A 14,336-nucleotide genomic window follows, 5' to 3' on the forward strand; every position below is an offset into this window, starting at 1 on the left:
TAGCAAAGATGTTTACTGATAACGAAGAAATTCTTACACGCATTGAGTTCCAGTTGAGGAAGCTTCATCATGTATTGTGGAAGCAGAACACTGGCGCCCTAGCACTCTGGACTGAAACAGCCTCGTACAAGGATGCAACAGGAGGGAATCTTTAGTTATATGAACATCGTGAAGTCAAAGCTTCGAGATAGACTGAGTATCAAAAGCTTAAATGCAATACTAACTATCAATTATGGCCTAAGATGAAATGGAAACTGTTGTTATGATTATGAACTGCCTGAGGAAGTACTGAAAAACATTGGGTCATTTAAAGCATTTGAGTTATCACAACCACAACCTGGACCCTCACATAGACCACCACAACCCCAGGTCACCGAGGACGAAGAGACTGCGGATTGGTAATTAGCAGATCTGGAATAATGGTGAGTATTTTAGTGTTACAGCAGTCAGTCGTACCTGTCATTAATCATTTGGCACGTCAAAGAGCAGAGATAATTCGAAGAGCATTTTTTTAGCTGTCATTTTAGCAAGGTTAACGCTTTTCTAGCGCTTTTCGGGAGAGAATCTAGCGCCATTCAAAATTTGAGTCAGCAACTTTGGTGCTCAAAAGGTTTCAGTAGGTCGTTGGCGGTCAGTCAGGACTGGTGTTCGCGCTGTTCTGGTTATCCGATGTGTTTTATCACGCTAGCCTCAACCAGTCACAACCCCTCGTAGTCACGCTGGCCTCAACCAGTCACAACCCCACGTGGTCACGCTGGCCTCAACCAGTCACAAGCCCCACGTGGTCACGCTAGCCTCAACCAGTCACAACCCCAGGTGGTCACGCTGGCCTCAATCACTATATATCAACTGTCACCTGCCACCAATTATTGTATCAGATGGGCAATGCCTGGAAGACGACAGCGATGTGCTTTCAGAGTATATTTTCACAGAGACTACATAGTAAAAATGATTTTGTAACTATAGCTTTAGAATGATTTAAAAAAGACAAAGTTACATGAAGCATAAAAACGGTCTTAGAAAAGGAGAGTTGCAAGTGTAGCAGCAGCAGGTGGAGAAGATCTTGGTCAAGATGTTATAACCGGCAGGTCATGATGCGACCCATCATCTACAAGTGGTACACACACCATCCCTAGACCACACTTACACTACATTTGACCCAGCCTTGTGGCACCTGCGCCAGCCAGGTACTCACTGGCAGTCAACATTATATCCTGACAACAAACTTGGACCTACAACTAAACACAACTTATAAATAATAATCCAGCTGGCTAGATTGACAACCATCATGGCGGTCCGCCAGACATCTGTATATCTCAATCTTTCCTTCATTTATTCTCCAACTTTTTCATGTCATATCCCAACTCCTCTGTTCATCAACATCTTTACGTCATCTCATAGAAAGGGATATTTAAACAGTAAGAGTGTATGTGGCACTCAATCTCTCTTGGTATTTCTTCAGACAAGTCTCTTTTCCAAGTTCACTTCCTCTCGCCACCTCTTCTCCCCGACATTGTTTCCTCTTTTTCGAAAACCTCTTCAGATCTTCACTGTCGTCTCCACAGTCGCCTCCAGCAGCCCCTTTCAGCACATTTACACCCAAAAGTCTTTCTTTTACACGCCTTTCAATTAACATGTAATCCAGTCATGCCCGCTGACCATCTCTCCTACTCACATGCGTATATTTGTGTATATCACATTTTACAAACCAGGTATTCCCAGTCACCAGTCCTTTACACATACACACAAGTTGTTCACCATTTCCATGCGCCTCAGTTATACCCTCCACTGCCACATTACTTACCTTCGCATTGATATCACCATCACTAATACCTGGTCTCTTACATCATAACTGCTGACACACTCACTCACTTGCTCCCAAAATACTTCCTCTGTTCTTGACTCTAACTCGCTACCTCGCTAAGTGCCATTTGACCTGACCTAATGGGGCAGGATAATGGTCATTATCTTCACTACTCTCTGGACACCTCTGGTCCTTGGCCTCAGCCACTACACTCTCCACTTTAATAATATCTCACTAAACTCTTAAAATCACTAATCTTTGACTCATCGCTTTCAGATAACGTCAAAATCCTAATTCATCGTCAAGATCTTCACTATAATATTGGATGAACATACTGAATTTTGGAGATTCGAACCCATGACCTTGATCTTTGAGACTCAGGCTCGGTGATAATGTGTACCACACATGCCAGTGAATTCCAATACTTAGTCACCTAAATCTTAAGACCACACATGTACATACTGAACTGTAGACAAAAATATGGTCACCGAAAGATATTTCATATATCTGGTTTTAAAACTGATAAGATCAGGAAATAAGATTTAATCATTATCATTATCGGACGATTATAATGTCCAACAACACACGTTAGGTACATAATATATTTCCTACTAACCTACACGTGAAGTGACAGTCCATACCATATCTAACTTCCTACTTGATATCCACCATATTGTATCCTTCAGTAGCAGATATATTATACTTAATGATAATTATAATCATAATGATTATAATGATGATAATAATGATACTAATGAAGATGATAATGATAATAATAATGATAATGATGATGATAATAGTAATGGTACATAATAATATGATAATGCTAATAATGATGATAATGATAATAATAATGATAATAATAATGATAATAATAATGATAATAATAATGATAATAATAATAATAATGATAATAATAATGATAATAATAATGATGATGATGATAATGATAATAATAATAATAATAATAATAATAATAATAATGATAATAATAATAATAATAATAATAATAATAATAATAATAATAATAATAATAATAATAATAATAATAATGATAATGATAATAATATTGATATTGATAATAACAATAATATTGATGATAACAGTAGTAATAATAATGATGAAATTATAAAAAAATAATACTGCGCTATAATACTAATGACGGTAAAACATTCAATACAGTTGCCTCTTCCTAATATAACAAGACAATATGGCCTAAATATACCACATACCCGTGTTACACTGAGTTAAAAGAATTAAATTCCACAACCCATGATTTTGTCTTGATCTGTCCTTGTAACAGTATTTTGAACCTGTACTCATCTTGGTGTATATTGTTTAGTTTTCGTAACCATTAAGTGAATATAAGTCAACATTTTTCAGGAAAAAATAAGTTTTTCCAATTGTATGTTTTTCATTTTCCATTGGATGGAAGCATCCCAGGGATTATTGTATATCTTGTGTCCCAACCAACCCTGCTCTGTTGGTTCCTGCTCTCTCTGGGTTAGTCATGTTTTATGGAAAAAAGAAAGATAAATGTTTATCAGGAGCGAGATACGAACCCAGGCCCGGAAGACTGGACTGCCACCTGAATGCAGCGCCTTAAACCACTCGGCCATCCTGACAAGAGACAATAAATTTAGAAGTTCTATTTAGCTTACAAAACTGAACAAATCCTAGGAGCAAATGCATGTGTCAGATTGGATGGAGAGTTGAACGAATGTTTTGACCAAGATATGGGTGTGAGGCAGGCAGGGCTGTGTGTTGTTACCTTGGTTTGTCAACATATTTATGGTTGGAATGATAAGAGAGACGAAAGCAAAACTAGAGAAAGGTGTGCAGAGATGGAGTTTGGTAATGAGGTATGGTGGCTAGAGAAGCCTGTTTACGGATGATATTGTGTTATTTGCTGAGAGTGAAGAGGAGTCACAGAAGGTTGTATGTTTTATGATGTGTGTAAACATAGGTGATTAAAGGTAAACACGAGTCAAAGTAAAATCATGGTACAATGTTTGTAAGGAAACAGAATGTAAGTCTCATTTTATATGAGACAGAATGTTTATGTGTGTAGATGTCTTGTTTATACAGGAAAAAGTTCATATCTTCCTACGAGTCTTCAGTACCATGAAATATAAAGAAGGATTTAGGGTCAATGCTATTTATTCTTTGATCATTCAATTTTGCAGAGCTCAGCTCAAAAATTATTTAAGTCTAATGAAACACTGCATTTATGATACAGGTAATTTATATGCAACATTTGCATTTCTTGCCAATGCTGAGTGCAAATGAAATACGTACAACAACACACTGGTTGTTGATCTGATTATGTTGATGATTGTGATGACTCTCGTATTTCACACAAACATTCTTCAAAACAGAAATTTCATTGCCAGATACATAATTCCTGGCGGTCTGACAGTTCATACATGCCTGTATCCTGGGCTTTAGGATTTCAGCCACTCATTTATTATTGGTGTGGAATAATTACACTCTAATTATCTGTATTTTCGATGGAAATCCAACAGGAATACAAACATGTATCATACACATTCTATGGTAATCAATAATAATAGTGTCTCAGGTTAAGTAAATCTCTAATTCATTACTTGCAAAGTCAAGTGGTCGACCATCACAATATACCGTAAGTGTTGGTAGGGTTAACCTGGCCGAGGTCCAGTTTCAAGTGGTTAGTGTTGACAACAGCTTACACCAGATGAAGAATTTGGGAAGAGTTTATTGATGGCTTCTTGTGAGTGTGGTGATGAAGAGAGAGGCAGGGAAAACAACAACAACCTAACAATATATGTAGCAGGTCAGTACAACCTGCCGCTCCACCCACAACCTCAAGTAATCGTCTATCGGTATTTTCTTATTATTGTTTATGACTGGCCAGGTGCTATCCTAGCCCGGGTCCTTGTCTTATGACAACCCGTGTGGATATTGTCTACAGTCATGATGGGGGAAATAAAGCAGGCGGTGGTGTCTTGCTCCTTGTTAAAGCTCACTCAGTCCTGTGTTGACAAATGCTGTGGCTGTTGATACCATCGACTTCATTGTAATTTGCTTTAAACATAAACTTTGGAAAAAATATTAAGGAAGACTGATGTATATATCCCTTGTAGAGAGGCCAAAGGTAGACGTAAGATTTTATGATGAGTTAGCAGAAAGTTATGATGGAGACGACTCGATCACAATGGAGGATTATAACACACCAGTACACAAGTAGTGGGGTTGACTGGCCAGTAGTAGCGGGAGTGGAGGATTATAACACACCAGTACACAAGTAGTGGGGATGACTGGCCAGTAGCAGTGGGCGCTGGCGGGCTCTTCCTGAACTTGCTTGATAGTGACGTAGTATAGTACATGACAAACCTACTACACAGGGAAACATGTAATACTGAATTATCTTCGTATGACAACATTGTAAAGTGGAGAAAAGTTTTGTATAAGTGATCAACGATGAATTACAGTTCAGGTTGCTTTCAAAGTGTGATCATTTTTTTTCCTTTTAATGAAGACCAAAATGGTAAAAAGAAGAAATGAAATAATGAATCTGTCTGTTGTTTAAGACAGTAGGACAGTCGAAAATGAAAGACAGCATCAGCCAGCATGAGAGAGTAAACCATGTAGAATTATGTAGAGGATCCAGAACTCTGAACATTAAAGTCAACCTCAGTATGAAGCGTATATTGCTGAAAATAGCACAAGAAACGTTAAGGAGATTTATAGTTATATTAGAAGGAAGAGTCATCATTACCCGGTCAACCAGTCCATCAATATTGGAAAATAGCGACTTTGTTCAAGAGAGTAAAACCATGGGAGCAAGTGAGTGATTGTGTCAGCAGTTATGATGTAAGAGACCAGGTATTAGTGATGGTGATTTAAATGCGAAGGTAAGTAATGTGGCAGTGGAGGGTATAACTGAGGCGCATGGAAATGGTGAACAACTTGTGTGTATGTGTAAAGGACTGGTGACTGGGAATACCTGGTTTGTAAAATGTGATATACACAAATATACGCATGTGAGTAGGAGAGATGGTCAGCGGGCATGACTGGATTACATGTTAATTGAAAGGCGTGTAAAAGAAAGACTTTTGGGTGTAAATGTGCTGAAAGGGGCTGCTGGAGGCGACTGTGGAGACGACAGAGAAGATCTGAAGAGGTTTTCGAAAGAGGAAACAATGTCGGGGAGAAGAGGTGGCGAGAGGAAGTGAACTTGGAAAAGAGACTTGTGTGAAGAAATACCAAGAGAGATTGAGTGCCACATACACTCTTACTGTGTAAATATCCCTTTCTATGAGATGACGTAAAGATGTTGATGAACAGAGGAGTTGGGATATGACATGAAAAAGTTGGAGAATAAATGAAGGAAAGATTGAGATATACAGATGACTGGCGGACCGCCATGATGGCTGTCAATCTAGCCAGCTGGGTTATTATTTATAAGTTGTGTTTAGTTGTAGGTCCAAGTTTGTTGTCAGAATATAATGTTGACTGCCAGTGAGTACCTGGCTGGCGCGGGTGCCACAAGGCTGGGTCAAGTGTAGTGTAAGTGTGGTTTAGGGATGGTGTGTGTACCACTTGTAGATGATGGGCCGCATCATGACCTGCCGGTTATAACATCTTGACCAACACCTGCTGCTGCTACACTTGCAACTCTCCTTTTCTAAGACCGTTTTTATGCTTCATGTAACTTTGTCTTTTTTGAATCATTCTAAAGCTATAGCACAAAAATGTTTTTACTATGTAGTCTCTGTGAAGATATACCCTGAAAGCACATCGCTGTCGTCTTCCAGGCATTGCCCATCTGGTACAATAATTGGTGGCAGGTGACAGTTGATATAGAACGGTTGTGGCCACCAGTGTGACCACGTGGGCTTGTGACTAGTTGAGGTCAGCGTGACCAGGTGGGGCTTGTGACTGGTTGAGGTCAGCGTGACCATGTGGGGCTTGTGACTGGTTGAGGCCAGCGTGACCATGTGGGGCTTGTGACTGGTTGAGGCCAGCGTGACCACGTGGGGCTTGTGACTGGCTGTGGCCAGCGTGACCACGTGGGGCTTGTGACTGGTTAAGGCCAGTGTGACCAGGTGGGACTTGTGACTGGTTGAGGCCAGCGTGACCATGTGGGGCTGTGACTGGTTGAGGCCAGCGTGACCAAGTGGCGCTTGTGATTGGTTGAGGCCAGCCTAACAACGGAAGGGGGGGGGGAGGGTTGTAACTGGTTGAGGCCAGCGTGACCACGTGGGGCTTGTGACTGGTTGAGGCCAGTGTGACCACTGGGGTTGTGACTGGTTTAGGCCAGCGTGACGACTTGGGGCTTGTGACTGGTCTTAATAAGGCCAGTGTGACCACGTTGGGCTTGTGATTGGTTCAAGCCAGCGTGACCACGTGGGGCTTTTGACTGGTGAAGACCAGCGTGACCACGTGGGGTTCTGACTGGTTGAGGCCAGCGTGACCACGTGGAGCTTTTGACTAGTTGAGGGCAGCATGACCACGTAGGGTTGTGACTTGTTGAGGCCAGCGTGGCCACTGGGGTTGTGACTGGTTGAGGCTAGCGTGACCACTGGGGTTGTGACTGGTTGAGGCCAGCGTGACCACGTAGGGTTGTGACTTGTTGAGGCCAACGTGACCACGTAGGGTTGTGACTTGTTGAGGCCAGCGTGACCACTGGGGTTGTGACTGGTTGAGGCTAACGTGACCACTGGGGTTGTGACTTGTTGAGGCCAGCATGACCACGTAGGGTTGTGACTTGTTGAGGCCAGCGTGACCACTGGGGTTGTGACTGGTTGAGGCTAGCGTGACCACTGGGGTTGTGATTGGTTGAGGCCAGCGTGACCACTGGGGTTGTGATTGGTTGAGGCCAGCGTGACCACATGGGGTTGTGACTGGTTGAGGCCAGAGTGACCACGTGGTGCTGTGACTGGTTAAGGCCAGCATGACCACATGGTGCTCTGACTGTTTGAGGCCAGGTTGACCACATGAGTTTGTGACTGGTTGAGGCCAGCGTGACCACGTGGGGTTGTGACTAGTTAAGGCCAGCGTGACGACGTGGGGTTGTGACTGGTTGAGGCCAGCGTGACCACGTGGGGTTGTGACTGGTTGAGGCCAGTGTGACCACGTGGGGTTGTGACTGGTTGAGGCTAGCGTGACCACGTGGGGTTGTGACTGGTTGAGGCCAGCGTGACCACGTGGGGTTGTGACTGGTTGAGGCCAGCGTGACCACGTGGGGTTGTGACTGGTTAAGGCCAGCGTGACCACATAGGGTTGTGACTGGTTGAGGCCAGCGTGACCACATAGGGTTGTGACTGGTTGAGGCCAGCGTGACCACGTGGGGTTGTGACTGGTTGAGGCCAGCGTGACCACGTGGGGTTGTGACTGGTTGTGGGCAGCGTGACCACGTGGGGTTGTGACTGGGGTGTTGATGTGTCATGGTCGGCGTCCACAAGGTCGTTATCTTAGTATTTCAGGAACGGAGGAAGATCCACAGTGGACGTTTTACAAACACAATGTTGAATCATCACAACTTTTACCGAATCTGATTGAAATCAATGAATGAAATATTTCAAACATGAAAAAATAAGACAAAAGAAAAAGAATGTTTATTAATTCTTTCATTTTTTTACGATTATCTGAAATAATTGCCAGATACTCCAACCTTAGTAACAGTTTCTCTTTGTCTCATGTGGTCATAAAATCCCTACCTGTCTTTACCATGAATGGAAATGATCAATGAATCATTACATTTACTTTAACTCCAATTGTCTCTTCCATTATTTATATACAATGAAATTAAAGGTCAGAGGAGGATAGATAGTTCTACTTTTTCATGACTAATGGTGTTGTTCTTTGACAATATGCTGTACTGACCTAAGTTTATACGTATTACAGTAACGATATGAGAAGTTGATGATATTCCAGGTAAAGGTACAGATTACATCAGTAAACATACCTCTTACATAACTAACCCTGCCTGCCACCTGTGAGAGAAAGAAACTCTCATGATCTTAATGTGTTCATTTGGAAGGATTCTAATGCTTGGTATCAAGGAAATGATATGCATACTGTAATACAGTGATCAATATTGTACGTCATAATGTAAGTGGTGTGTGACTAACTATAGCTGTAATATTACCTGTTCATTCCTGCTACTAACACATGACACCAAGTTGTCTGTTAGTCTTATTACGTACATTAATACACTGCTGTCTTGGCTTTACATCTCTACTAATGATGACACCTAAATCCTTCTCCTGCCTTGATAGTTTTATTTCCACATCTTAAGATGATACTGTAGTTTGCCTGCTATGTGTACACAGTGTAAACATATGTCTACGGTGAATATCACTGGCCATTGTACACTGACGTTGTTCAGCAATGTAGACCCAGGAGAGAACCTTAGACAGCATTACGGTATTTTGTGATGGACGAAAACTTGACTCAATACAAGAAAAATAATTACACCTTTACTGAGTCTGAGAACCTATCATTGATTGTCATAGAATCCAGATGTAAAATGTATATTGCTACCGGATTTCTATAGAAAGTACGTGGGACATTGTATTTAAGCAAATTATCTAATACGATAATGAATAAAATCCCATAACTTTTCTGGAGCACAGGGTACAGAAATGTATGTAACGTGAAACCGGTAAAATTAACATATCTAACATAAAGATTTCTATTTTGCAGATAACATAAATGTTTTACATGTAGAAATCAGTAATATCTTCAACAACCAAAAATAATACCATCAAATTTTATATTACAAGGTTTTCATCCGGCTTTTACTCATTAAAACGATATTGCCTACAGAAAAGTAATATAGTTATTATCAGCACAAGGTTTACAGAAGTTATGAGTTTATATTCTTCAAAACTTTAGTACGATCCTTTATGTATACTTTGAAAAATAGACCTGTTTATTTTACTGTGATGAACACTAATGAAAAAATTATCCGCGTGTTACTTAGAAATAATATTTATGAATTAAACTAAAGTATTTTTCAGAGAAAATGTTTACTGATATAAAAAAAACAAACAATCAAGTTTGATAAACTAGAGTTCATTAAATGACAAATAAAGAATATGATATGTGAATTTCAACAATTTTATTAACATCACAAAACCAAATACATAACCCAAACAATATAAATCATCAAAAGTTATAAAGAAAGAAGCCCTCTCATGACGTAAGCACTTACGGAATCGGCGGAATCCGGTAACACCTCTTGAATAACATGTGGAAGACAGAGTAGAGTGGGTGGGCTCAGAAGCATGTTCTCCACTTCAACTGACTAATGATATGTTAACGATAAAGACAAAACAAACCACATACATCGATTGTGAGGATGGAATCAGGGATGAAACATCTATAACTAGAAAGGTTAAAGATACAAAGATGGTGAAATACCTTGACCCGGGATCAGTAGCACCTGTGGCAATGTACACACCTTTGTAATGCTTGATCACTTACAACTGATCAACTTTAATACGAAAGTCTTAGGTATTATTCTTCAGGAAAACTTTTTATAAATATCTATAAAACACATATATATGTTAGATATACACTATCTCTAGAATATATCTTTACCTGGGACGTGTAACACCTGTGTGGATAGACACAAATTTGTAATACATGATCTATTACACGAAATGAACTTCACTAACGAAGAGTTATACAACGCGTCGTTGGGAACATTAATCAAATACCTATACAGAATTCTTATGTCAGATAAAAGACATTTCATGATAGTAAACATAAGAAATGATGATGAAAGATCAGGGACGTAGATGTAGATATTTTGTTCAAAGATAAAATACTCCTGCCTTAAACTAACTCCTTGTATTGCATTTTCACTTAGATACCCACATGATAATGCGTTCTGTTCTTTAAAATCAAATTCTTATGTTTCTAAAATGTTTTTATTATATCTTATATAATCTTAAGGATTCAGGCTTAAAGATCTTGGTTCTGAACAACCATTATAATGCAACACAATACATATTTATCATAAACTAATAATCTATCACAATAACCATTATGTTTGTACCAGATTCTTTAAGTCCTCAGTTACGTTTGTTAATATATATGAGATTTTTCCGCCACTGACAAGTGGCTCCGTGGTGTAGTGGTTAGCACATCTGCCTCATAAACAGTTGGTCCGGGTTCGATTCCCGGCGGGGCCTTTGTTTTCAGTATTTTTTTGTGATCGTAAATACTCGTAGGTAGGTTCTCTCTCTCTCTCTCTCTCTCTCTCTCTCTCTCTCTCTCTCTCTCTCTCTCTCTCTCTCTCTCTCTCTCTCTCTCTCTCTCTCTCAGCCGACAGGCAAGTTGAAGAAATCTGGAATTCATCCTTTAGAAATCTGGTATACGAAGAGAGGCTATAATGATTGGATCTCTTCTCCCTTAAGACACGTTGACTTCGCAGCGACTTAATCCAAGTGTTCAAAATTCTGAATAAGTTCAATAAAGTTAACCTCGAGCATCTTTTCGAAATACAAGAAAATGCGGTTACCAGGACAAATGGAATAAAACTCAAAGCTAAATGATGTAGTACGGACGTGGGATAAAGTTTCTTTTCCTATAGGTGTGGTTTAACACTGGAATAAGTTACCGTCAGACGTAGTGAATGCTAAAACCATAAATACTTTCAAAAGTCGTTTAGAAAAATATCTTATAAAGTCAGGTATACTTTGAGGAAAATGCCAAAAATAAACGGATAAACGACAGCGATAACGGGGTTAATAGAAGGCTAATGTGCAGAATAAAGTTATCTGATTTGTATAGACCATCACTAATGATAGAATTATAATTCTTTCTGTCTTTAATGATAGAACATCCAATGATATTTCTAGTGGTAATAGAACTGGAGTAATCTTCTATTATTAAGTACACAAAGAATTATAATCTCAATATCAGTGATGGTCTGTACAAATTAGATAACTTTAGTGTTGATAAAATTTGTAAAATGATAAGTTTATGATACCATGGAAAGCTGTGTAGGTATGTATATTTGCCTTTGTGGACGTATGTATATATATGTGTATGGGGGGGGGTTGGGCCATTTCTTTCGTCTGTTTCCTTGCGCTACCTCGCAAACGCGGGAGACAGCGACAAAGTATAATGAAAAAAATAAATATATATATATATATATATATATATATATATATATATATTTATTTATATGTTTACCAAATGGCGTCCTAGCTTCGTCTCTTCGTTGTATATCAACTGACTCTTATATTTCTCTCTTGTGTCTCCCCTGATGGTGTGAGTTTTACACGAAAGTGCACTCGGGAACTTAACGTGTTTCATTTTCCCCGTGGACTTATAGGAATATCTTGATCACGCGCAAAATTGTGATCCTTTCCAATATAAATATATATATATATATATATATATATATATATATATATATATATATATATATATATATATATATATATATATATATGTATATATATATTCCTACGAGTCCACGGGGAAAATGAAACATGAAAAGTTCCCAAGTGCACTTTCGTGTAATAATCACATCATCAGGGGAGACACAAAAGAGGAATATAACAGTCAGTTGATATACATAGAAGAGACGAAGCTAGGACGCCATTTGGTAAACATATAAATAAATATATATATATATATATATATATATATATATATATATATATATATATTTATTTTTTTCATTATACTTTGTCGCTGTCTCCCGCGTTTGCGAGGTAGCGCAAGGAAACAGACGAAAGAAATGGCCCAACCCCCCCCCATACACATGTATATACATACGTCCACAAAGGCAAATATACATACCTACACAGCTTTCCATGGTTTACCCCAGACGCTTCACATGCCTTGCTTCAATCCACTGACAGCACGTCAACCCCGGTATACCACATCGCTCCAATTCACTCTATTCCTTGCCCTCCTTTCACCCTCCTGCATGTTCAGGCCCCGATCACACAAAATCTTTTTCACTCCATCTTTCCACCTCCAATTTGGTCTCCCTCTTCTCCTTGTTCCCTCCACCTCCGACACATATATCCTCTTGGTCAATCTTTCCTCACTCATCCTCTCCATGTGCCCAAACCACTTCAAAACACCCTCTTCTGCTCTCTCAACCACGCTCTTTTTATTTCCACACATCTCTCTTACCCTTACGTTACTCACTCGATCAAACCACCTCACACCACACATTGTCCTCAAACATCTCATTTCCAGCACATCCATCCTCCTGCGCACAACTCTATCCATAGCCCACGCCTCGCAACCATACAACATTGTTGGAACCACTATTCCTTCAAACATACCCATTTTTGCTTTCCGAGATAATGTTCTCGACTTCCACACATTCTTCAAGGCCCCCAGGATTTTCGCCCCCTCCCCCACCCTATGATCCACTTCCGCTTCCATGGTTCCATCCGCTGCCAGATCCACTACCAGATATCTAAAACACTTCACTTCCTCCAGTTTTTCTCCATTCAAACTCACCTCCCAATTGACTTGACCCTCAACCCTACTGTACCTAATAACCTTGCTCTTATTCACATTTACTCTTAACTTTCTTCTTCCACACACTTTTCCAAACTCAGTCACCAGCTTCTGCAGTTTCTCACATGAATCAGCCACCAGCGCTGTATCATCAGCGAACAACAACTGACTCACTTCCCAAGCTCTCTCATCCCCAACAGACTTCATCCTTGCCCCTCTTTCCAAAACCCTTGCATTTACCTCCCTAACAACCCCATCCATAAACAAATTAAACAACCATGGAGACATCACACACCCCTGCCGCAAACCTACATTCACTGAGAACCAATCACTTTCCTCTCTTCCTACACGTACACATGCCTTACATCCTCGATAAAAACTTTTCACTGCTTCTAACAACTTTCCTCCCACACCATATATTCTTAATACCTTCCACAGAGCATCTCTATCAACTCTATCATATGCCTTCTCCAGATCCATAAATGCTACATACAAATCCATTTGCTTTTCTAAGTATTTCTCACATACATTCTTCAAAGCAAACACCTGATCCACACATCCTCTACCACTTCTGAAACCACACTGCTCTTCCCCAATCTGATGCTCTGTACATGCCTTCACCCTCTCAATCAATACCCTCCCATATAATTTACCAGGAATACTCAACAAACTTATACCTCTGTAATTTGAGCACTCACTCTTATCCCCTTTGCCTTTGTACAATGGCACTATGCACGCATTCCGCCAATCCTCAGGCACCTCACCATGAGTCATACATACATTAAATAACCTTACCAACCAGTCAACAATACAGTCACCCCCTTTTTTAATAAATTCCACTGCAATACCATCCAAACCTGCTGCCTTGCCGGCTTTCATCTTCCGCAAAGCTTTCACTACCTCTTCTCTGTTTACCAAATCATTTTCCCTAACCCTCTCACTTTGCACACCACCTCGACCAAAACACCCTATATCTGCCACTCTATCATCAAACACATTCAACAAACCTTCAAAATACTCACTCCATCTCCTTCTCACATCACCACTA

At 39.9% G+C, this 14,336-nt stretch overlaps 1 non-coding gene across 1 annotated transcript; it reads left to right on the forward strand.

Annotated features, from left to right (window-relative positions):
- Window positions 1-10,917: 10,917 nt before the first annotated feature.
- On the forward strand, window positions 10,918-10,989 carry TRNAM-CAU (transfer RNA methionine (anticodon CAU)). Its single transcript has one exon. It is a non-coding gene; the product is annotated as a tRNA-Met (tRNA).
- The last annotated feature ends 3,347 nt before the right edge of the window (window positions 10,990-14,336 follow it).

This window comes from Panulirus ornatus, chromosome 58, assembly GCF_036320965.1.
Source record: "Panulirus ornatus isolate Po-2019 chromosome 58, ASM3632096v1, whole genome shotgun sequence".
NCBI lineage: Eukaryota > Metazoa > Arthropoda > Malacostraca > Decapoda > Palinuridae > Panulirus > Panulirus ornatus.